The sequence below is a fragment of the Mercenaria mercenaria genome, chromosome 1, assembly GCF_021730395.1.
Source record: "Mercenaria mercenaria strain notata chromosome 1, MADL_Memer_1, whole genome shotgun sequence".
NCBI classification, from domain to species: Eukaryota; Metazoa; Mollusca; class Bivalvia; order Venerida; family Veneridae; genus Mercenaria; species Mercenaria mercenaria.
Window position 1 is genome coordinate 15,089,576 of NC_069361.1, and position 25,120 is coordinate 15,114,695.

At 34.3% G+C, this 25,120-nt stretch overlaps 1 protein-coding gene across 3 annotated transcripts in view; it reads left to right on the forward strand.

The window, feature by feature from the left end:
• The window catches only part of LOC123544907 (uncharacterized), a 117,643-nt gene that overhangs the window by 28,554 nt on the left and 63,969 nt on the right, over positions 1-25,120 (forward strand). Inside the window, exon 1 of one of the 3 annotated variants that reach the window (XM_053540477.1) lies at positions 9,185-9,532. The exons of the other annotated variants lie outside the window; for them this stretch is intronic. The gene's annotated coding sequence lies outside the window, so the exon portion shown is untranslated. Of the gene's footprint in view, positions 1-9,184; positions 9,533-25,120 lie in introns of those variants that run through there. 3 annotated transcript variants of the gene reach the window in all.

Consider the following 25,120-nt stretch of genomic DNA (forward strand, 5'->3'; position numbering starts at 1 on the left):
TGCCTAAAAATTTGAAGTATTTTCTGTACACTTTGAAATAAACGTTGAAATGACATTACATTTAACAGTTGAAAATCATTTGGTATATATTTTACTCTGTCCAAATCAATGTAGGGACATTCTAAAATAAGAATATTGCGGAAATACATTGGTTAATGTACAGACTGATTCAACCAGAATTAGCAGATCCAAGTTGTTATAAAGATTCTTTTACATATGAAATCCAAGAACAATAATTTACATCCTGCTGATGGAGACTCTACATGAACCTGTAAAGTATACATTTTATCTTTTCTTGTTTACCATTTAATAAATTGTACAACTGTAGTTCAATATTCTATTCCTAATTATAATATCTATTGGTAATACCCCAAGCTCACCAAAATCCATGACATAAGGTGTTGACTTTTTAACTCTAAGTAATGTTTTTAAAAAATTAAGCTGAAAACTTTTAACAATGCTAACATCACCACATCCCCATACCTCTGATCCATACAATAATATTGGTTGAACAACAGACTCAAATAAATGTAACTGTGAATCAATACTAAGCTGCAACTTCCTACATTTTTTTTCAACAGAGCATACATAGCCTTTCAGCTTGGTCAACCAACTATATTTTAGTCTTATTGAAGTAACCATTGTAGTTAAATTTAATTCCTAGATAAATGAAGTCATCTACTGCTTCAAGTGCCGCATTATTATAATAAAAGGTAGACTTATTTAAATGTAATTTTCCACGTTAAAAAAGAACAACCTTAGTTTTATTTGAATTAACTGAAAGTTTCCAAAGTTAGTGCAGATTGTAAATCATTTTAAGATTCTGTAAATAACACTGTAGCATCTGCATAAAGTAACAAAAATAGAATGAAGAACATTTCTGAAATATCATCACTTAGCAGGTCCTATACATTGTTTGATATTTCCACTAGTCCTGGACAATACTGAATTAGACATATATGAGACTAAATCATTCTAGAAAACAGAAAATAATATTGGTGATAAATTTTCACCTTGTCGTACACCAGTTGAGTTAATAAAGAAATTTGATAGCCTTTGGCTACTCTTTACACAATATTTGGCTTTATCATATATTGCATAATATACAGCCTTAAAGACTTTCCCATCAATGCTATGCTGTAGTAATTTATTCCATAAACACAAACGATCGAAATAATCAAACGCTTTCTAGTAACCAACAATGGCACAATGTAAGAGCAGATTGGTTTTTTGCTCGACTATTCGAAGAATAAGTAGAGCTATCCTACTCACCACGGCGTCGGCGTTGGCGTCGGCGTCACACCTTGGTTAAGTTTTTCGTACCAGTCCACATTTTGACAAAGTCTTTTGAGATAAAGCTTTGAAACTTTCAACACTTGTTTACCATCACCATGGCCAGTTATATGCAAGAGCACATAACTCCATCAAGGATTTTGGCTGAATTATGGTCCCTTTTGACTTAGAAATCATGGTTAAGTTTTTCGTACCAGTTCATATTTTGACAAAGTCTTTTAAGATAAAGCTTTGAAACTTTCAACACTTATTTACCATCACCATGTCCAGTTATAGGCAAGAGCACATAACTCCATCAAGGATTTTGGCTGAATTATGGCCCTTTTTGACTTAGAAATCTTGGTAAATATTTCGTACCAGTTCATATTTTGACAAAGTCTTTTAAGATAAAGCTTTGAAACTTTCAACACCTGTTTACCATCACCATATCCAGTTATAGGCAAAAGTACATAACTCCGTCAAGGATTTTGGTTGAATTATGGCCCCTTTTGACTTAGAAACCTTGGTTAAGTTTTTCGTACCAGTTCATATTTTTTGTAAAGTGTTTGACATAGGGCTTTGAAACTTTTATCACTTGTTTAGTATTGTAGTCTCTATCTGTAGGAAAGAGTACATAACTCTGTCGTCTATTTTGGCTGAATTATGGCCCTTTTTGCACGTTGAAATTGGTTCTGTTTTCATACAAGTCCACATTTTGTAAAAACTATTTGACATATGGCTTTTAAACTTTGAACACTTGTTTATGGTTATGATTTCGATTTGTAAGCAAGAGTACATAACTATTTTGACTGAATTATGGCCCTTTTTGGACTTTGAAATTGGTTCATACATTGTCATTTAGTGCAAGACTAATCGAAATCAAAGAAATACAGGAACATTGTTTGTCTAATCTATTTATTTCTTTTGTCTGAATATCTGTGGAAATACTTTGACCCCATTCTTCAATCAATTCTTCGAATAGTCGAGCGCGCTGTCATCAGACAGCTCTTGTTTGTACTTAAACTTACTGCCTTTAGATTCATAATCACCATTGGCAATACAGAATTAGCAACAGACTATAAGACAGGCAAGATTATATTTTGTTTAAGTTTTTAAAGTATCAGACAAGCTGTAATAACTTTGAAATAATGTACAAATAATTACCAAGAACAAGCAAAATTTCTCGTCGCTTTCTTTTTTTTTTCATTTTCCACCATTTTAGCTCTGCTTTCAACAGTTGCATGATAAGCAAATTGCTCGGGGCTTAATTGCTCTACAAATCTGCAAAACTACTAAACTTCATGCCCTCTTTACCTACCTTAATAGAACATCACTTTTTCCAACACCTATTTTTCATGAAAGTTCTATCATAAGTTAAAGTAACGATAAAAATAAAGAGGGAGCTGAATAGTTCCTAGTTAAATGCCAGTCAGTTGTGGTCTGCTACCCTTAAATGGCGCGTATATGCTCCTGTCCGCACAATAAACCCCCTACTTTCGGTTTCGATCTGCAAAACTTGTATGTGAAGTGTATAAACATTATCTCATCTCATTTCATGCATTATGTATTCCAGCAATAAAAAGGTGTGATTAATGCACTTGTTCTACACGAATTTTCGCACAAAAAATTGGCGAAACAAGGATCTCTTTACTACTGACTTCTTTCGACTACTCGAACGAAACACATTTTCGACCGAATAACTGGCTTTATTCCTCAAAACGAAGTTAAACATTGGTCGATCGCAATACAATATTTGACAAAAATCATATAATTTCTGAAAATATGTAATTTTGTTTTTGTTGCAAACATTTTGTACCCCATAACAACTTAAATAACAAGACAAAACGTACGGTTGCAATATTCGATTGAAAATAGGGCCTACACATAGGAATGTCTATGTAGATGGATCTTGAAAGCGAACTTGAAGAAATTATGTGAGAACTTTTTCTTCGGATAGGCTGCTTCCAGTAGCTGGAGGGTATAAAAGACCAAAGTTTTATCTTCATCCTAGCTGGTCATTGCATATTATAGCTAAATTTTAGAAAAGGGGTATGCGTCAATGTAATGTTCATTTTAATAACGAGGACGGTATCCGCTGGACTGACAGAAACAACGAGGGTGGTACCATGATACATCGTCAGAGGTATCTTATTTTCTAGACACTGTCTTGGAAAAAATCGATCTAATTTTACTGTTCTTCAAGTTTTTGTGAAATGAATGCAATGGCTAATACACAGAATGACTGTTTTTCATTTTCCTAACAAAAATCCTAATATAATCCGAGATAATACCATTAATCGTGAAATATATACCATCGCCTTAAAATATCTTCATTTCCGCGACAAAAAACGTATTTTTTTCACAGTTATTCAGATCATATGAGATAGATATTTGACATGGATATAGTTAAGGTATGACCTTACACATTTAATACTAAAACTTTTCAAATCTTCAGTAAAATATGGAATAATTACCCGTTATAGGTGTGAATTTCCTGTTCACTGACATGTACATTAATCACACGAGGGCGGTATCGCTCACACGAGTAGGTACCCGAATAACCAGTGTGTTTAGGCACATTTCACATTTGTCTGAGGTTTTGGCACATTTCACTTCTATTTATTTAAGCTGCCATGAGGATTTTGCACATGTCAATACCGTTTATGAAAGGGCCATGCTATTATTTTGTTTGGTTGCGTTCTATAATTCTACAGGATTTTCATATTCTTAGATTTAGTGAAATCGACTTCTTTTGAAACTAAAAAGCTATCATTGTTGTAATGAATTATACAGTACATAAACATTGACAACGCTGCAATATTAAAAGCGACGTTTCTCAAACACTCCAGCAGTGTAAATATGTGTAAATGAAAAGTAATATACAAACATAAAACAGCAATGTAGGTATATAACAAGATTAAAACAATCAAATAAGGGAGCACATAGCAGAAACGCACAGGAACGGTTAGTGGCAAAACTCCTGTGGTGGATAGAGGAAGGTAAGGGTCTAGGGGATGGGAACCGGTTAATTTTGCGAAAACCATCGCTTTGAATCTAAATTACTTCGTTCGGTATGCAACAACATGACATAAACATTTCATTCAGGTAAATAGAAACCGTGTACAACGAGCTTTATCGCGCACTGTATTACTTCAGTTTGTCTGAGTATCAAATACTACTCTTGTTCGGCGTGGTATGCTGGTCTCACTAAGTCTCTCAAAAGCCGATTACAAGTAACCCAGAACAATGTTATCCGAGTTATACTTAATATACCACCCAAGACCAGTATTACGTGTGATATGTTGCAAGAAGGTCGAAGATGGGGCTAAACAATTACGACTGAATCATGTTTATAATATTTTTAACGGCATTGCTCCACAATGTCTTAATCAAAACTTTCATCAATTCACAACCGCACCAGATTTAGTAAATTTAACTATGTTGTTCCAAAAGTCAAAAGTTTTGGTGCTGATACTTTTTATTTCAATGCAATTCAAGTTTGGAATAATCTTCCCGAGTTTATTAAGGCGAAAAGAAATAAGCATAGCTTTAAACAGGAAGTGAATAAAAATTTATTCAAGTGTGCACGTCTAAGAGAAACTTCTGATACTATTTTGTACTGAGACATTCCTGAAGAAGAATATCTGTATTTTCTTTTGTTTCAGTTTTAAATATTGAAATCATTACTGTGAAAATATATTCAGGACATAATTTTTTAGATAACGTTATGTTTTTCACTTATACACGAATGTTTTACCTAAAAATTTGTAATGATCACACATTTTAATTGTGAAGATAATGATTGAAAATTATATCTACCTAATGGGACCCCATTGGAAATAAGTGATTAGTTTTACTTTGATGGGTCATCCCAGGTGTTTATGATCATATCTTTATTCTATGTCATAAATTATAGAATATACTTGACGTAATCTTTATATTAATTAGCATATCTATTTTAAGATTTTTATAAAATTCTAATCAAAGCATTTTAATTTATATTGATTATTGTATACATGTATTTTTACTGTATAAGTTATATATAATGTTTTATAATCTTATACCTGAATAAATTTGAATTGAATTGAATTGAATCAAAGAATACAATTGAGAAAAAAAAGAAATACGTCCATGCATTGCTTCAAAGTTGGATATGACTGAAAACTTATTCTGCAACTTTACAATTAATGAACTTAGATGCCTTTACGGAGATACATATTAATTAGTAATAACAAGTATTTTATTATCACTACTGCATCCCAAAATATATAATGAAATACTGCACAATTGTATAATATTTATGAGAGATGTTTAGAGTAACTCCTGTTTATTTTATATTATTGCAGTATTTCAAAGATGTTCTTGAACGAACAAGGCTGGTATGTTTTATAGTATTCAATACAGGTTGTTTTGAAATGATTTCAACAAGATCTATCATTCTTATAGAGAGATAATCATGAGTTTAAGCAGCGAGATAGCTCCGTGTAATAGACTAATGTGTACCAAATAAAAGATAACAAAGTATATTTAATATATAAAAACAACATGATCCTTTATACCGAGTACAGAATGTTGTCATAATTGATGAAAATAATCTATTTACAACACTAACATACTAAAACGAACAGAAGAAGGGAAACTTGTGGGTTTTTTCTGGGTGTTGATATCAGAGGATCGAGATGTTTGTGAAAATATCCATGACACTAGCGTTTTTCAAAGATTATGAGTAAAACAAACCCCTATTATTAGAGCTTAAACTGCTCATTAATATACCATAAAAGTACGTGAAAGATCTCGAAAGGTTACACGATAAACGGACGGTTTGAATAAACACTATGATTCTTACCAGAGGCTCTACCCATATCACCCAGTAAATACATTATTCTCCCTTTTTATTAACTGTTTTGAAAGATGATTCGGTCATTCGTTCCCGAAAATGTCTGAATGATTATTAGTCTCTGAATTGCAAATAAGCAAACGATGGGCATGTTGCATTTTTATGGCAATTGTTATGGTAATTATCGTAAACTGACGATTATTATCAGCCGTTTTTTATTCATTCTTGTTCCACACTGCACGCGTGGAACTTATATAAAAGAAGAATAAATAATTTCATGTTATATAACACGACAGTTCTTTGACACGCAATGTTGTTTTCGTAGATTGTTGATTCAGTTCAGGTTAAACCCATTTCAAGCTGTGTAATGACCCTTTAATTGTACACTTAAAAATCTTATAACGCAACATCTTTCATTTTTAATAAGATACTCTTTTTTGAAAACTTTCTTACTGGTTTCAAACTTTTATAGTACGGATGTCCCAATCTTACATGCGCTTCGAGCAAAGAATTAGTCAAAGGTCACAATGTACTGCGTGATCCTTGCATATATAACAAGAGCTCCGCCAAGCGGGGCAATATACCCCGAATGGGTTTAAACTTAGCCAGAGGATAGGGTACCCAAAAAAATTTTACCAGGTACTGGTATACAAATACCAATGGGTACCATCTGTTGTACCACAGAAAAGTGGTCTCGGTTTTTCCCTAAGGCCAATAATAAAAAAGTTTCAAAATAAGCTATTTATAGTTACATGAAAGGGAAGTAATTCAAAAAAATATTGTAAGTGAACAAAAAAGGGATCTGCCAAATAAAAACAAGAGCATTGAAATGCAGAGCAATATACACAAAGCAAAGTCATACATGATATTTGACCCTAAGTGTGACCTTGACCTTGAAGCGAGTCATCCAAAACATGCAATATGCACGTCGTCTTGGTGTGGTGAACATTTCTGCCAAGTTTCTTTGAAATCCTTTAAGCAGTTCAAGAGTTACAGAAGGGACACGAAACAAACTGATATGGCCTTTGAGCCCTAATTGTGACCTTGGCCTTCAAGCGAGACATCCAAAACATGCGCTCTGCACGTCGTCTTGGTGTGGGAAACATTTGTGTCAAGTTTCTTTGAAATCCTTCAAGGGGTTCAAGAGTAACAGAGCGGACACGAAATTACTAACGGACGGACGGACAGACGGACACCGGGGGTATAACATAATGCGTCCCTTCGGGCGTATGAAAATACGCATTGTGCACGAGCAAATCTCATTTAAAAAGCAGAGTTATAGTTAGCAAGAGGCACAGAATGTTTGCACTTTCTGCTCGAAAAGGGCTCAATTTGTGGGAATTGCTGAAGGCGACACGTCATTTAGTAGGTACGTTTAAGCTTTCAGTTAAGTTAATCTGTTCATGAAAAATATTATACGAAAGGGTATTTCGTAACCCAAAATCAGTAAATAGTCTGTTAAAGACAAGTAAAGCATTTTTCGCTAAGATACTTTTCCCACTCGGGCACAATGGGCCTTTCTGTCATTCTTTTTATAGCTGACAATAAGAGGTCTAAGTGCTGACAAACATAAGTAATGCCAGTGGGTACACCTGCCCAAAAAAACTAGGTAGATTCGTAATTTGCTCTCAGTACATTAAGTGAACTTTTTTATCTGGCCCTCCAGTTCGCCGAGTCGATAATAATCCGAAGAAAAAGCAACACTTCTATGATAGTAAATAAGAGGGTGTTGCACTAAGAAACCGCGAACATCATTTCTGTATGAGTCAACATATCTCAGAATTTTATTCAAATTACAGTATGTATATGTACCAAGACTCAGGGCGGACATATATTGTAGCTAAAGTGTGCTCAGATACCGCGAATAATTGCAATTTATATCCTAGGTTTGGCAGCGGAACGATTTTGTGTTCTTGCTGTAAAATTCCTGTTTAAAGAAATGTGACTAATGAATGACTACTTTTGTGACTCTCCAAAAATGGGTTGAGACTGTTAACTAATTAAAATTATATGATTCCGGGTTTTGATTTTAAAAACATTTTTACCTGTCAGTGAAAACATATCTTTGTAAACGTATGCAACATTTCAATTGCAGTTTTCAAGGGTTGCGATAGAACGTTTGTAAAGGGTATTCCATCATGTAATAAAAATGTAATAAAAAGTATTAAACATATTTTAGAAAGAAAACAAAATGCCATAAAGTTACATGCTATAACTTACTTAAATAGCCTTAGTGAAACTATTTCGTACGATGTATTACAGCCGGGAGTGTATAAATAGTTTTCAAACACGGTTTTGTCATAAATTATTTCGATTCTAATATGTCTTTTATTCGAAAATTTAGATCCAATATGATAGGACTGTTTATTCGGCCATGTGTTTCGCCAAATGGTAGGTCTTCACGCTCTTTTGTAAATACACTCCTGGACCAGAAATGGTAATACGTCTTATGGAATAGCTCCATTAGGGTGCAAATGATGTCGAAATATTCTGCACAACGAATAACAAACTCAGTATGTGTGTAAAATTAATCCAGACAGTTTTATTTTATGTAAACTTTGAAAAGCGCTATTTCTCGATGCATAAATGGCGCTAAATATCACGTCGACGTGACGTCAACATAATATCGTTGTGATGATTTAAGCATTGCTGGTCATATTAGAACTCGATAATATTTAGTATCATGACGTCTTTTGTAATTTACTCCTACGCTTTGTTTACATGTAAGATTTATTGATCGAGAAGCGTAAAATATACGAGTCAAGTTATTAAAGGTTTTTTGGTCTTTGGTAATTGACATCATATATATTCCTTATTTACCACAAATATGCAACACGGGTAAGCAGTTTATTTGTTGTTATATTCATTTTCACTGTGAAATGATTTTCCCATATCAAACACTGAAGGTATGTACATATTCTAGACAGCATGTTACCTCATTTAACAGAACGTTCATTTGTTTAGCAGTTTGACAATGATACAGTACTAAACGTCGGTAAAAGCACGTACAAAGGCAAGGTCTTTACGGAAATTGACAGCATTTATTTCCAGGAAGTGTGATACTTTCAGTAAGATAATGGATGTCAATATCAAGTGCCGAAGATACGATAGTTCGTACTGACTCAATAAAACCGAGTCTGCTATTATTCTGCTTGGTTGCATTCTGTGCTTCCAGAGGATCTTTTTACAGTTTTATTGTTTATTCAACAGTGTTACCATGACTCGAAAAACATCTCCGGGACCAGAAGAAAGATCATTCTGTAAAGAGGATTTTGAATGTTCATTTTATATTTTTTATGGAAAACACTATTTAGTTTTATGAGACGTCACGTTGACAAGATTATGTCAAAGAAGCTAACTGTGGAATCAGTCAAAACTTCATGGAATACGATATGTTGGTGGGGCACATTCCCCATTTAGAAGGTAAGTTACTGCGTAATCAATTTAAATGTGCTAATGTGGATGACTGATCGGAACGTATTAGTATATATTTAAAATTCACTTGTTTAACAAGAGCAACATTTAAGCAAACGACTGTATGATCTTGTTGTTGGTTTAAAACATATACAGAGACTACGGGATCAATAAGGCTTAATCATTTTATTAATACAATGTGAATGGAGCATATGCGCTGCAAATCTGATTTTTTTAACAAGCTGTTGAATTATTCAGTAATATTAGACAATTTACTTTTAATTACCTCGAAGACCTAAAAAAACAATTACACTGAATTAGAAAAAAGACGACAATTGCCTAACAACATTTTGTTCGACCATAAGTAGTATATATATTATATCAGTCAGACTGACACAATAGAAGGGAATGTATTATCTTTCAGTAAAATAGTACCCCAAGAAAATTAATTCAATTGCCAACTATCTTACCTGGAAAGCTCCCAAAATTATTTCCTATCAACTTGTAGTTGAACTATGAACGAAAATGATCCAATTAATTCATTACATAGTCATTCTAATAAGACATTATGTTTGAAAACCAGTAATTTAAGGCATACAATCAATTAATCAAATCAGACGTACAAACGTTCTTTGAAGAATACGTAAACAAAGAGGAAACTCTTGTACAAAATCCAAAAGGTTGTATATCGTTTCTTACATACTTGGCCCGTCTTTTAGAGCGCTTAATGTGATTTTTTCCAAGCATCTTATACCCAGCATCCGGCATAGTTTGTATGTCAACAGAAAACTGTTTTATAGGTAGCAGAGACTTTTCCCATCAAATAAATTCTGTTGGTTTTTACTTTGATTAGAAAAGTATTGGTTTCTTGGTAAAATGCCACAACTTCCTAAGAAACATTTACATAAATTTCTTTTGACATCATTGATCACAGGCTATTTAAATCTCTGCTCATTTGCTTAAATCTGTTATACATTACTAAGTTAACAGTGAGTAGAATCATTTATATTGGTTCAAGTAACTCTTTTCACAAAATTATCCTTAATTAGTTTTCCAATTATAATCTTTGATGAATTTACCAATAAATATTTCCAAAACAACACGTGCCTACTTAAAGTTTGTATCAACTAGACCCTCGGCAAATTTCGAATAAAAAACAAAGGAACGTTTCGTAAGTGGTTCTTTTCATCAGAAGTGTTCAAAAATAGATTACATGCATGGCTCTTGTTGCCATGGCAACAGAAAAAAGACAAATTAAAAAAAAACTCCTTGCGATCAACTGTTGGCATCATTTCGGAATACTTTCACAGAAATATACCATCTACCAAGGGTAGTTTTACCAAAGTTAGTCTTTTTGTATGGACCTTGTGGGGACTATAATGACTGTTTCTGGTCCCATCTCGGAACTTCAAGAAATTGACCCGAATAAAAGATCAAGACATTTTTGCCATAAAATGAAACATTTAATTAAATACCTGAAAGATGGTTGCCATAGCAACCAGTCTGCATTAACACCTGAAAATTGCAGTTTTGCACAAATTCATTTGTTTTTGTAGCATATACGTTAATTAATCGGGAAAGTGTTTAATACATATCATTATTTTAATGCCTAAATGATTCATTTAATGTTGATTTCTTTCCGTAACTATGGCTACCGAAGGTTAAAACTGTCAACAACAGCATTATAACGATATTAATACATTCCCAAGTTAAATGTTGTTCATTGTAATATTACTTTAATCTAACAATTTTGATATTTAATTATTTATCAATTGAATACTCCCATTCTTCCATATGATGCATTTTAATCTATTCTTCTTCAGTTAAATTTGGATTTGATACAGTGTAATCATCATCACTTGAACCAACGTCATTAAGTTGTCTCTCAGCCTCTTGCACAAAGTCAAGCCAATTTCTATTTGCTTGCCACTGTTTTTTTCCCAATATCGTGTATACCCCAGGTACCAGACTAGTACAATTTGAGCACATTCCAATAACCCTAGTTCTAGGTCTGCATGTACAACACCATGCGCAAACGCTTGATTCGTTGTATTTGATATAAACTTTTTAAAAGTTTGATGACGTATGCCTGCTTTGTAATTTTGCTCTCAAAAAGAGTTCGTCGTCATTATTCGCAAAAAAAAAAAAAAAAAAAAAAAAATCAAATCCACAATACGTATCAAAGTGTTCCTTTGCATATATTTTAGCCATGTTTTGTTGGTACACGCCAACTGTTAAACTCCTCGATTCATAGTGTCTAAATGCAATAAGAATCATCTTCTCATCATGTTTAGTCATCCCGTGAAATTTCAATGCTCCGGGTCAAGTGATTCTCAAGTTACGGATCCGAAACGGTTTTTCATGTTCTGACTCCTGTGACCTTGACCTGAATGGCCCTTAGATCAGCAGAGGTCATCTGCATTCATGTCCAGCTATCCCGTGAAGTTTCAACATTCTGGGTCAAGTGGTTTTAAGTTATGGATCGGAAACGGTTTTCCATGTTTAGGCTCTTTTGGTCAAGTAAACCCAAAATCAATAGGGGCCATCTGCTCTGCATGTTCAATTATCCTATGAAGTTTCAACATTGTGGGTCAAGTGATTCTCCGGTTATTGATCAGGGTTTCTTGTTCAGGCCCCTGTGACTTTGGCCTTCAACGGAGTAGCCCCAAAATCTATAGGGGTCATTTTCTCTAAAAGCCCTACAACTTGATGAAGTTTAAAGGTTCTATGTCAAATGGTTGTCCAGTTATTGATCGGAAATGAAGTGTGATGGGCGGATGGACAGACATAATTATATTCATAGCGATTCCCGCAAAAATGAAGTCGCAAGTGAACATATTTAGTATCACGGCACAGTTGCATTTATAGTATTCTTGAAAACGTTCAGTTTTATTGTAACCTCGTCTGAATTATTAGAAAAATACAATACGACCCTTAAAACACTTTTAAAACTTGGACTTACACACCCGGAATACTATAGAGATGTAATTGATAAAATGCGGAAAATTAAACATACCCCTTATTTTAATCAAAGTTTTGTAAAATTAGTTAAAAAGTTTATCAAAAGAGGATACGATGCGAAAATCGTGAAGCACAGTGAATGTTTAGTGATTGACCCCTCTACAGTTAATTGCTACGCTTTTCAATTTGATGGTGCGAAGACTAATAAAGTGTAGGACTCCATGATGCTTTTCTCCTAAATCCTACATACAACGGACGGAGGGAGTTGATATTTGTCTTACAGTTTTCTTAGTCGTGCCCTTAAAAGTTAGGCTCTTGTTGCTCTGACTTCAGACAAGTTGTTGAGTACATTTGTGTAATTGTACCTTAAAGTTACCTTTATTTATCTGTTACTTTTGCACTAATGTTAGAGCCTTTCTCAGCGGACATTTTATTTACATTGTGTTGTTTAACTTGTTGATAATAGGGTAAGCGCGAGGTTGGCATGCCCTAAACGCGTTTAAATCCCCAGTTTCCTTTTTTTAGGTAACTGGCCGTTCCAAGGCGGTTCCCTATTTTCAACTGGTTATTTTTTTCTGTCTTGTATCGTCTGTTGCGTATGTTTTCTTGTTTGTTGTAAGCGTTTTTCCTCCCCCTATTGCCCTCTCTTTTCCCTTGCATTTACGCTACTTCTTGCATCCCCTCTCCCTTTACTTTTAGTAATTTTCGTGGCCCCCCTTTGTTTTGGCAGCCGAATCCCTAGACGGTGCTTGATTGTTTTTCCTACATGTGTGGGTGCGTTTGTATGCTTATGAGTCTATAACGGTGCCCTACTGTTTTCTTATGTGTGGCTTGTTCGTTTTTCTATGTTATTTAGTTGATCGTAGTTGTGTGTTTATCTTTGGTACATGAGTGTCTGCGCTATTGTGGTTTACGTTGTAGTGCGACTGTTTTTAAAGAACATGGCATTCCCTTGTATATTCGTCCTTGTTCAACTTTCCCCTTCGGATCCCCCCCACCCCCGACCCCATTTCGCCCCTTGCCGTTTCCTTCCCCTCCATCAATATTTAGCATAGTTAATATGTACTTGTTGGATGTTTGAAGCAACCCGTCTGAAATATTTTTCCATTACAGCTTCTTTTTGTTGTGGGCCTACTATGTAAATGCGTGGCTCTGGGGCTGTGTTTTTGGTGCCATGTGCTTTCGAGAAGAAATCTACCCTTACCTATTATCTTTAATTATAAACGCACCCCAATCCTTTGCATCCATCACAACAGTTAATCACACCCCCGATTGTTGACAGTCAGTAAATTGCTGTTGTTACACTGTCATTTGTTTCACGGGTGGTAAACGCGCAATCCAATTCCCGTCGGGAATACGCTTAAAATGGGTTGCGCAACGTCCGGTGCTGGTGTTGCGCGTAGAAAAGACGAAATTGAGGTATGTGAAGTTATGATTTTGCTTAGTATAAGACAAGAATAAATTTTCTCGAAAAAAGCAAAATGCTTTTCGACACAGATATGATAATACATCATATGTGTAAAATATCTGGTTTGTAATTTATGATTCGGCTCTATTATCACAAAAACTCTGGCGACACGAAACGTGAAAAAAGTATGAAATCAACAAAAATGGAAGTTTCCGACCTCATATGCCTAATCTGAGGACATCTGATGCTTTTTATGATAACTCAACTGTTATAAAGTAACGAATATCAAAGTCATTCGTTTCAAATCCTGCTTACGGGGACATAATTGACAAAATAATCATCGGGAATGGGGTTGCGCACCGGGAATGGAGTTGCTCATATACATCATAATGTGTATAATGTATACGCGCAACTCCATTCCCGGGGTGCAGCCCCATTCCCGATTATTTTTTTGCCAATCTTTTCCCCAAAAGTAATATTTCATTGAAGTGTATGTAATATTCATGACTGTTTTACACGTGTTTGATCATTCGAAGCGTCACATTTCCAGAAAGAATGCACAAGAGTTAGAAAATTTGCATTTTTCATGATTCCATGCTTTTTTTGACAGCTCGAGCCATCAGAGTTTTCGTGATAACAGAGCTGATTCTTAAACTAATAAGTTGGTATTTCACACATATGATCCTTATTCATTTTTGTGTCGAATAGCATTTTGCTTTTTTTTCGAAAGCAATCGTAAATGTGTAATTATTTACAAAAACAAAAACCCACCTACCTGGATTTTGTATATATTGATGCGCAACACCAGCACCGGAAGTCGCGCAACCCATATTTAGCGTATTCCCATTGGGAATTGGATTGCGCGTTTACCACCCGTGTTGTTTGCTATTTAAAGGAGTATCTTTTTTTAGGCGATTAAACCACACTTAGCAGAAATAGACACATTATCTTACTTACAAATAATATATCGTATTGGCTGCCGGCTACATATTACATGTTTTATTTCGTTCAATGGATGTATATTGTTTTTGTTTTATCAAAGGTTTACCTGACGGATTGATATTGAAAAGACTCTTATATAATACAGAAGTAACTTGTCAATCAATTGAAATAATGTGGATTTGTGCACTCATTTTATAAAATTATGGTACTAGAATTTGAGTTATTAATATACAGGTATCCGGTACAGAACCATTGTATAGCGATCTATTCAAGCTAAAGCAAGAATCTTTCGCGGTTTTGTTAGATCAGAACTTTTCGCGGCTATTTAATTTCACGGAAATATACTAACTACGAAAGGCGCTAATTTAAAAAGCGCGAAAACAATTCTAGGTTAAAAGTATACTCGTACTGTCTGCTCTTCTGTCCCTGTACGGTATACGAACTGGTTGACCCGTGGCTATGAACTAGACATCAGTTTGAACCATGCAAACCTTCTGAACAAACTGATAAAATTTCTCTATTGTTAGTTATTGAAAACGACAAACGTTTTGATTTAAAGAAGCAGATCCATTGACACTAGTACTGTCGCCTAGAGCCAGGTGCGTATACACTTGGATATCGTTGATTAAATATTAAACTCCCTCGGTATGCAAGAATCAACACCAAAATTACTCAAAATATGTATTAAAAGATCATAAAATATGTCCTTTGAAAACTTCATTGGTTCTGATTTGCAGAGGTCTGTACATTTCACTAAATACGCAAAAATTACGCCTAAAGATAACTTAACATACCATTTCTTGCTTCTATTAGACCGTTGGCATAGAAACGGAAATTTCTAAACATTTCTGCCTGAAATAATTATATTAGTTTAGGTGGTGAACACTAAAACTAGATGCTTTGTTGTAGTTTTCAACAGTCCCCATGCCTTTGGTAAAATGGTACAGTAACCCTTGGTTTTCTTGTGAGCAGGTATTTCTATCAAATAAATATCATATTATAACGACTTACTCTTATGAACTGATTTTTAGTGTTAAATACATCTTGGTAACGTTTCGCCCATTGACCTCCGAAAAGCAGTAAAGGGCTATCATGTAACAGGAAGACATAAGTCAAATCTGCATAAATTGTAACTTTAGATATATATTCAGTGCATGGAAATCAGACGCGGTTTGTATAATGTCTTCAGTGTAAAAACAAATAGTTTGTATATACTTTATTGAGTTTACGGTAAAATATGATTTTTTTTTATATAAAATGTTACGAAGTAGTTAAAATTGATACACCATTAATGTTTGTTCAATATGTGCGAGCTTAGGAGACCTGTACATACGTAACAGATGGTGGCTCATTTTAACGTCTTACAATCAATTTATATAAAAAAAAAAACATAATGAAAGCAGACCCAGACCAATATCGAAGCCCATATTCATAAATCCTCTTAGTTATTTCTGAACTTAGAACATATTTTAAAAATTTTTGCGCATCAAGATCTGTTGTTTCAATATATGAACTGTTATAATACGCGGACTATCGATAGGTGTGTATGAGTCGATAAGCGTAATAGTAAATATTGTTCAACATGAAGTAACAAAATATAGGGAAACCTTTAATGAGATGAGCCATGAATATGTGCACAGGTGTTTTACCATTTAATGCACTTCACTCAGCTTGAAATGATGGTTAAAACGCAATAGATTCTTAGACTCCTTAGAGCAAGAAGACGATTATTTACAACATCCGATAAAATTAAAGTGCACTGACTGATCAATTATGAATCTGCATTTTGTTAGATAGTTAACAGTCGTATACAATACAAATCTACTTTATTTCTTCAAAGTTACAGACAATATGATAATTATTGCATATTGAACACGTTCGAGACAAACAAAATATAAAAGAAACATTCTAACAAACAGTTGTTTTTCATATTTATAAAACAAGACGAAAGAAGATGTGCTTTTTGTTTTCTTTGAAGTTGATGTTGTTGAATTAGATTTTTATGAATGAAATCACGGAAAAAACATGGAAGGGTGTAGTGCTTGAGATTACTGGGTTATAACCTTGGAATGCTACTTTCAGTTTCAGGTACATTGTATCAATGTAATGCCAGACGGAATTACTTTTAAACTATTATCATTTGATGTGTTCAATTGTATATGACGTTTATTTTACTGAGATTTTTCAGGATAACGTTACTGTAATTCGTAAGATGTTTCTTTAAAAAAATATGATACTCAATTACGCTTGAATATCTATGGAAATAACCAGGATTAAATACCTTCTTTTTGCATCAAAATGTTTACAAACCAGCGACTAGTGAAATTTATCAACTCACATAGGCATAAGGGACAATTTCTGTCAGCAAATGGGTTATTTTACCACCGTCCAGTTTCAGCTTAGAATTTATGATTTGTCCTCAGCTTATGGATTGGTATGTACAATGTTTTGGCAATATTAAATGCTAAATAGTCATCAGGCTTATTCAGCTCTTTCAAAAGGCTGCAGATCTTTAAAATTAATGTTGTTGAAATAGATTTTTATGAATGAAATCACGGCAAAAACTATGCGTTTTAGGTGCGTTTCCCATATGCATCTGGAAAAAGTAGGTCAAATTATTCGAAAATCTATAAAAAGATTACGGATCCGCCCTTGTTCTAGCAGTTCATTCTAGAGGCAAGGATCCTTACTCCTAGACACTATGACTGGTACACGATGAAAGATATTTTACCAGTTACCATTTTCGTTATCCCGCAGTGTGACTTGAATTACGGAGGTTTTTATTAGTAACATTAAACGCCTGAAACAGGATTACCAATTGCCAAACTATGCGTTTTAGGTGTGAAATGCGCTGTTGTAATGGGTTAGTATATTTTCCCGTTCATAACCATGGTTCTTGTAAAATACCTATGGGTCGCGTGTAACATATACTGTGGCATTTTCTTTCTGGTCCGGTGTCAGTGATTCTGATAATCTTTATTTGTTGAGTTATATATAAGTCGATAATGTGGCCATTATGCTTCTCAGTTTGTACGAATTGTAAACTGGAAAATAAGTGAAACCTCTCCGGTAATGTTTTAAATTCTAACATTTATATGAGTTTCAACCCATCACTGAACTTTGGTAACAAGATGCAACAAGGCGTAATGGGATCAACGAAAGGTGAATAAAATACTTTAAAACTTTTAATCATTTAAAATGTCAACATTTTGGCTAGAAGAAACAAGTGCAAGTTTGTCATCTTAATTTAGATGCTATTGGTGTTTTAACATTATGAACATTGTAAAAAATCTGAAAGAAGACTGAGAAGTACTCTCGGCAAGTGTACCCTCAGACTTTTCTCATTGTTATCTTACGTTTGTCAATGTTAACTTCAAATATAGTGAAAGAACAACAACAAAAGTGTAAAAATAATACACCCGTGAACCGAACCGGTTTATAATGAGAAAATTTTAAAATATATTGCAATGAATTTGATTGTAATATATTAGTAATTTAAATCTGAAATCCGCATAAAAGGCCTGTATGTCATGTTAAACCCTTAGCCTGCTACATTTTTAAATTAGACTGGTCCATCATTCAATTTGAGTCATACCACTTATTATTCAAAGGGGTGTTCACTGAAATTTACTGACTGAATACCAGTAAGTGCAGACCATGATCCGTGCAGGCTGATCTTGGTCAGTCTGCAATGGCCGAAAAGGCTGAATCACTTGCCACTAGCTAAAGGTTAAAAGATGGTCGGAAGTAATTGTACCGCCAGAGCTGTTAAAAAGAACTATCAATGGTGCAGAGTTTGCTGAAATAACGCAGTTACATTTTCGAACTATCTATCTTTCATTGTTCACTCCATTGGATACTTCATTTCACTATCTGTTGAACGGCGACTTTATTGACAGTATTCTTTTCATACAGTATTCAGTCTGTAATAAACGTTCCATTTTGAATGTTAATAGCTTTTAGATGCCTATGAACGACTAATACATGCTTTAATAAACTAAGTATTTCCCATTAGAGGAATAGCATCATCGCAATTCCCATAATGAGTTTTTGCCAATCAGTAATTATCAGTTCAAGGTAAATTTTTCCAGCTTTGTTTAGTTATACAGTTAAATACGGGATCAGACATTTATTCTTAAAGCAAGTCTCGATGTATATTGAATTAGCACATTTGTCAGTGAAACATATCTGTGTGTGTATTTAATTGAACAATGGTGTATGACCCAGAGAAAACGTGTAATGATGTTTGTGATTTCTGCTCTTCATTAATGACACTGATATAATAGCAAATATTTGTTCATTCGGCTTTTATAAATAAAACAGTTTAAATTCCCTTTAGGTGTAAAAAGGTCCACCCTGAGCTCATGTCATGTTGCATTGAATAAAAATGTCATTAATTGCCACAGCTCAATGACCACATAAATAAATTATAACTTTCGCGTCATTATTAAGTTATTTTTTCTGTTAATTGCTTCACTGATAATCATTAGGATGAGATTGGTGTATTTGCCTTGGGATAGTAAACTTTTATCGATGTTTCCGTTAATGTTAATTGACTAAGCATGACAACTAAACTGGACTCATCACAGCACGATAAACGACAAACTCTAATCTAGATAAGATTAGGAACTTGCTTCATTTGTAGACTTGTTAAATTGTCACTGTTTGTTACTGGCTTGGTACTGATGAAAACTAGTCTTCGAAAAATTCAGTACATAGAAATCTTTCGGAATGTTATCTTCGAGAAAGAAATGGAATAATTCACTGAAAGAATGGGCAAGGAATACATCTTTTCACGGCGTGAAATATATAGCCACCTCTGATATGCGGATACGGAAGTATGTTATTTTAATTTAATCTTAGCTAGTCATTCCTATGACAGGTTACCATCACAAATTTGCTGTTTCCGTGCAACTTGTATATTTGTGCGACTGCTCAATACGAAAAGGTTACAATTTAAAATATACTTTTAACGATTTGGATACACATAATATACATTTATATACGATCGTATATTAGGTTTTTATATAATTATTAAATGGTTAGTCAAACGAATAAAAACTTTTTTTGTATCCGTGGCAGAAACAAATAGATTTTTACGAATAGCCGAGTTGACGAGGCTTGCTTCCAAATGTAGACCACAGTTAGTTTAAAATAACTGAAATGTATATCAGCATCAAATTTCATTTAAAAATTTTGTGTTAGTTTTTTTTCTTGTTTTTGTTGGGTTGCTCGTCCCGACGACACAATTATAGTCATATGGCGACTTTCAAGCTTAGTAGGTGGAGGAAGACCCCAGGTGCCTCTCCGTGCATTATTCCATCACGGGTTGGTACCTGGGTAGAACCACAGACCTTTCGTTAGTCACCTCGATAGCTTCCTCACATGGAAAATTGAACGCCCTGCGTTGAGACTGAAACTACATCTGTGAGGGGCAAGTGATTCGAAGTCAGCGACCGTAGCCACTTAGCCGCAGAGGCCCCCTATCTTGTTTTAGTTCATAATGTAGGAGTATTATATGCTCAACATGTGATTTTCTGTTTTATGTCATTTTATGATTATTTTTTGTATAGGTGGCTTTGCCTAGAATGTCTATAAATAGCATAACGCGTTTTTGCACTTACGTAAAAACATTTAGTGTCCCTGTCAACGTTTGCCGTAACCGTATGAATAGGGCTGTACAAAGTCTTTGAGTGCAATGCATATAAATACGGCCGATTTGACATGTGTTTATAAATCGTCCCGTCTGTGCATGTTCAGGAACATATAAATGTTGGATTAAGTTTGAAATTTCGATTGTGATTTCGGATCTTTTTTAATAATGCATTCACAGGAGGCGGGTTTGTGCCAAACCACTAAGATATAGCTATACAGTGCAACATTGAGATTAAACGTCATGGAAAGTAGTTTTATAGTTTTGTAGATTTTATGCACATGACTGATGTCTTCTTGAATGCAATTGATTGTCATTGACAGTTTTCGTGATATAACGGTCCCTTAATTATTGACAATAATAAATCTACTCGTTATGTCAAAGAGATTGTAAATGATGACTTGAATAAACAAAAGCAAACTTCTTATCTGTAGATCACTATAGGTAATTTTATACAATACATACATAACTTCATTCTGTAGCTTGCGAGAGAACACCGTGCTCATAGTGGGCTATTGTGATCGCTCACCGTCCGACGTCCATCATTTGGTCCCTCAACAATTTCTTTAAGCGAATTCGCCACAGAGTCTGAAACCACTGGTTGGAAGTTGATGACACCTCGCTTGGATGGTCGTTTGATAATTCTTTTCCAAAACTGTTCTAAACGTTTAGCTCCGTTGCACATACGGGCTAAAAAACTGAAAATCGTATAACATCTCCTACTTCGCTGGTGTCTGATTTTGAAATAATTCCACAGATGTGTTCCTTGGATAACATTCTGCTGTTTTATAGAACCATGACCGCTCGATGGCGGAGACATAGTCACTTTTACGTATATGTATATAGTGTAAACTTAAAAAAAGACTTAATTGCCCCCACCCCTGCCATCAAATTTCAGAACAACTTCATAATTATTGACTATTAACCCGCTTACAAGATTGTTGAAATTATGTAGATTCTCTAAAAATGTATCCTTGGTGACATGTCACTTTGAGCTATATGCATACAGTTGAAACTTCAAACAATCTTCTTTCAGAAACCGCTGACCAAATTTTTATATGATTTCACACAAATGATCATTGGATTATAGAATACCAAGACTGTTCCAAAGCTCTGGAATGATATACATTTTTCCAAGTGTATAACGCAACACTTAAAGTTCATATAGATTACTTTTCTGAATGTTGGCATTCGTTTAGACATTCATATTATTAGTCATAAAGAAATATCTCTGCTATCTTATTATTTATTTCATTTTACGACCACATCTCATTGTTTTTACAGTCACAAAATTAGATAACGCTTTCAAAAAGTTAATTTCATTTAACAGAAAAAGAAAGTAAACGGACAAGAATACAATTGTTTTGTCAAAGCTAAACAGATAAGTAATTTTGGCATATTTGTAAGAAAAAAACATATACACCTTTATGTCCATTTTAAGAAAGATTCACTGGTCTGAAGTTAAACAAATACTTTTCCGATTACAGTTGTAAAATAGCTTCTTATAAGCAGTAGTCTGATGTAAAACAGTATCTCTTTCATTGGAAAAGAATATATGAAGTGAAATATTGTAATAATTATTAGTCAAACATGCACCAATATACTTTAAGTTTATCCAGTCAAAAGTATCTTTGAATGAGATACATAGTTTGGCCTGAATAGAGTCAATAAGAAGAAATGTCGAAACAATTACCTTATATATACCTTTTAAAACAGCAGTTTAAAATCAGAAAACCCTTTTATATTATAAAGATACAGACGCGCTGTCAATTCGATATTACCTCAACAATCGAATTATTCGGTAACTGTATTCTATGCACACCACCGTGGTCCACAAATGATATTGCTTTAAAAGCATTTCTAGGTTCTGTACAATATATATATTGTTTTAAAAATATTTTTCTATATTTTGTTTTCTAAAACGTATTTACTTATTATATGACATGTTAATTATAAATGACATATATAAAAAGATAGTTAGAATGTTAAAATGGATAGGCAGGTATAATTATTCTATAAAATATTATTCCAATTACTTTGGTTTAATATTTGGAGAGCTCCCAAACTTTCCTCACCACAACTGAACTATGGATGATAATGATCCAATGAGTTCAGTACAATGTATTTACACTTATAATTAAAAGATAAGACGGTTTTTTTGGCCACATACTACCAGTTATTTAAATCAAAACTCCAAAGGCACTTCGTAAAAAAACAGAAGCTGTCGGAGGACAGTAACGCTCGTATATTCAACAGCCTTGTCAATTGAATGAATATAAAAGTCGCAAAAGGGGCATAATTTTGTAAAATTGCAAAACAGGGTTATGGAACCTGTACAGTGAATATCAGCTCTCATGACAATGGACACTTGTGTGAAGTTTCAGTCCATTCCTATAAGTGAGTACTGTAAACTTCACCAAAAGTGCTAAGTAAAAAAAATGGAGCATAATATTGTAAAAATACAAAGTAGAATTATGGAACCTGTGCACTATATGTCAGACCATGACAGTGAACGAGTGTGCGAAGTTTTAACCTATTCCCATGAGTGGGTACTGAGATACTAACTTACATATAAAACTTGATCAAACACTTCTGAGTTGAAAAAGCAGCATAATTTTGTAAATATGCAAAGTAGAGTTATGGAACCTTTGCTCTGCATGTCAGATCATCACATTGAACAAGTGTGTAAAGTTTTAATCCATTCCCAATTAGTAGGTTCTGAGATAACAGCTTACATATAAAACCTTAACCAAACATTTCTATGTCGAAAAAAGGAATGCAAAACAGTTAAATGAAAAAAAAACGATTATATTTCGTTTCTTACATTTACAAAATATTAGATATTGTTTATTTTTGCTAGTGTTTTTCAAAAGAAGGTCTTTAAAACTGACAATAAAAATAGACAAATCTGTCATTTGTTGTGTTTTGAACATTGGGATTTATTTTATACAACGGGGAACATGCGAGTTGCTAACCCTAAAACCATGGGTCATCGCAGAAAGAATAAAGAGAAAAACAGAAGAGCAGGACGGAACAGATTATAACAAAATCGATTCAGTAACTTACACATGTACAGAATCTCGTTACAAGCACGATTTGCTGATCTTCTTACAAACCGATGACATAAGTAGGAAACAAAAGTACATACATATGAAAACATCATAGTGTTTATTTACATTTAAACACGGCAATATTGATGTCAGTCCGTTATAAGGTGCCCAACATTATTCGACGACTACGCAATCCTAAATTACTACGCGGAAAGTGTAACACTTGTCGCTGTATTCTTTCAGTATATAAAAGTGGTCACGTTGACGTCATATGTGCGCCAGTGATTATTTCTTTTCTATTTCATTTTACGGTGGTATGTTTAGGACATGCATTTATTTTTCTAAGATTAAATTATCTCGTGCGCACTATATCTTATCTCGAGGGCTTGACATCTTACCTTGAGCGATCAACATCTTATCTCGTGCGCACGACATCTTATCTCGAGCAATCAACATCTTATCTCGTGCGCACGACATCTTCTCTCGAGCGATGAACATGTTATCTCGAGCGATCAACATCTTATCTTGGGCTCACGACATCTTATCTCGAGCGATCAACATCTTATCTCGTTCGCCCGACATCTTATCTCGAGCGATCACCATTTTATCTCGTGCTCACGACATCTTATCTCCAGCGATCAACATCTTATCTCGTGCGCTCGACATCTTATCTTGTGCGATCAACATCTTATCTCGTGCGCTCGACATCTTATCTTGAGCGATCAACATTTTATTTCGTGCGCACGACATCTTATCTCGTGCGCACGACATCTTATCTTGAGCAATCAACATCTTATCTCGTGCGCTCGACATCTTATTTTGAGCGATCAACATCTTATTTCGTGCGCACGACATCTTATCTCGTGTGCACGACATCTTATCTTGAGCGATCAACATCTTATTTCGTGCGCACGACATCTTATCTCGTGTGCACGACATCTTATCTTGAGCAATCAACATCTTATCTCGTGCGCACGACATCTTATCTCGAGCAGTCAACATCTTATCTTGAGTGATCAACGATCAACATCTTATTTCGTGCGCACGACATCTTATCTCGATCGATCAACATCTTATCTCGTGCGCACGACATCTTATCTTGAGCGATCAACATCCGATCTCGTGTGCACGACATCTTATCTCGAGCGCACGAAATCTTATCAATATATATTTAGGCCCTTTGTGTGAATTCAGATCTTCAGTAAAAAACATACGACTGTCACCGTTTTTGCTTTTGTTTCGATTATACTTATTACCGTTTCACGTGTTTGAGGGTTATAATTTAAATACGCAAACTGTTAAAAAAAAGGCAGCAAAAATTCAGTGATGACGCAAAGAAATAAATTTAGGTCCTTGACAAAAAAAATATTTAGTATGTAGGCCTCGCCCATATATTAAAGAATTTCATTGTTTTCCCTTAATTCATGCATGCAGTTTTATAACTTTTCTGCGCGAATATTTTAGTCGAACTGCGATTTGTTGCTATTCTAACATGCAGAAAGCATCATTGATTATGTTCATTTAATTTTGAAGATAGGATGACCAATTATGTGCACCGCTCTCCCAAATGATGTGATAAACTT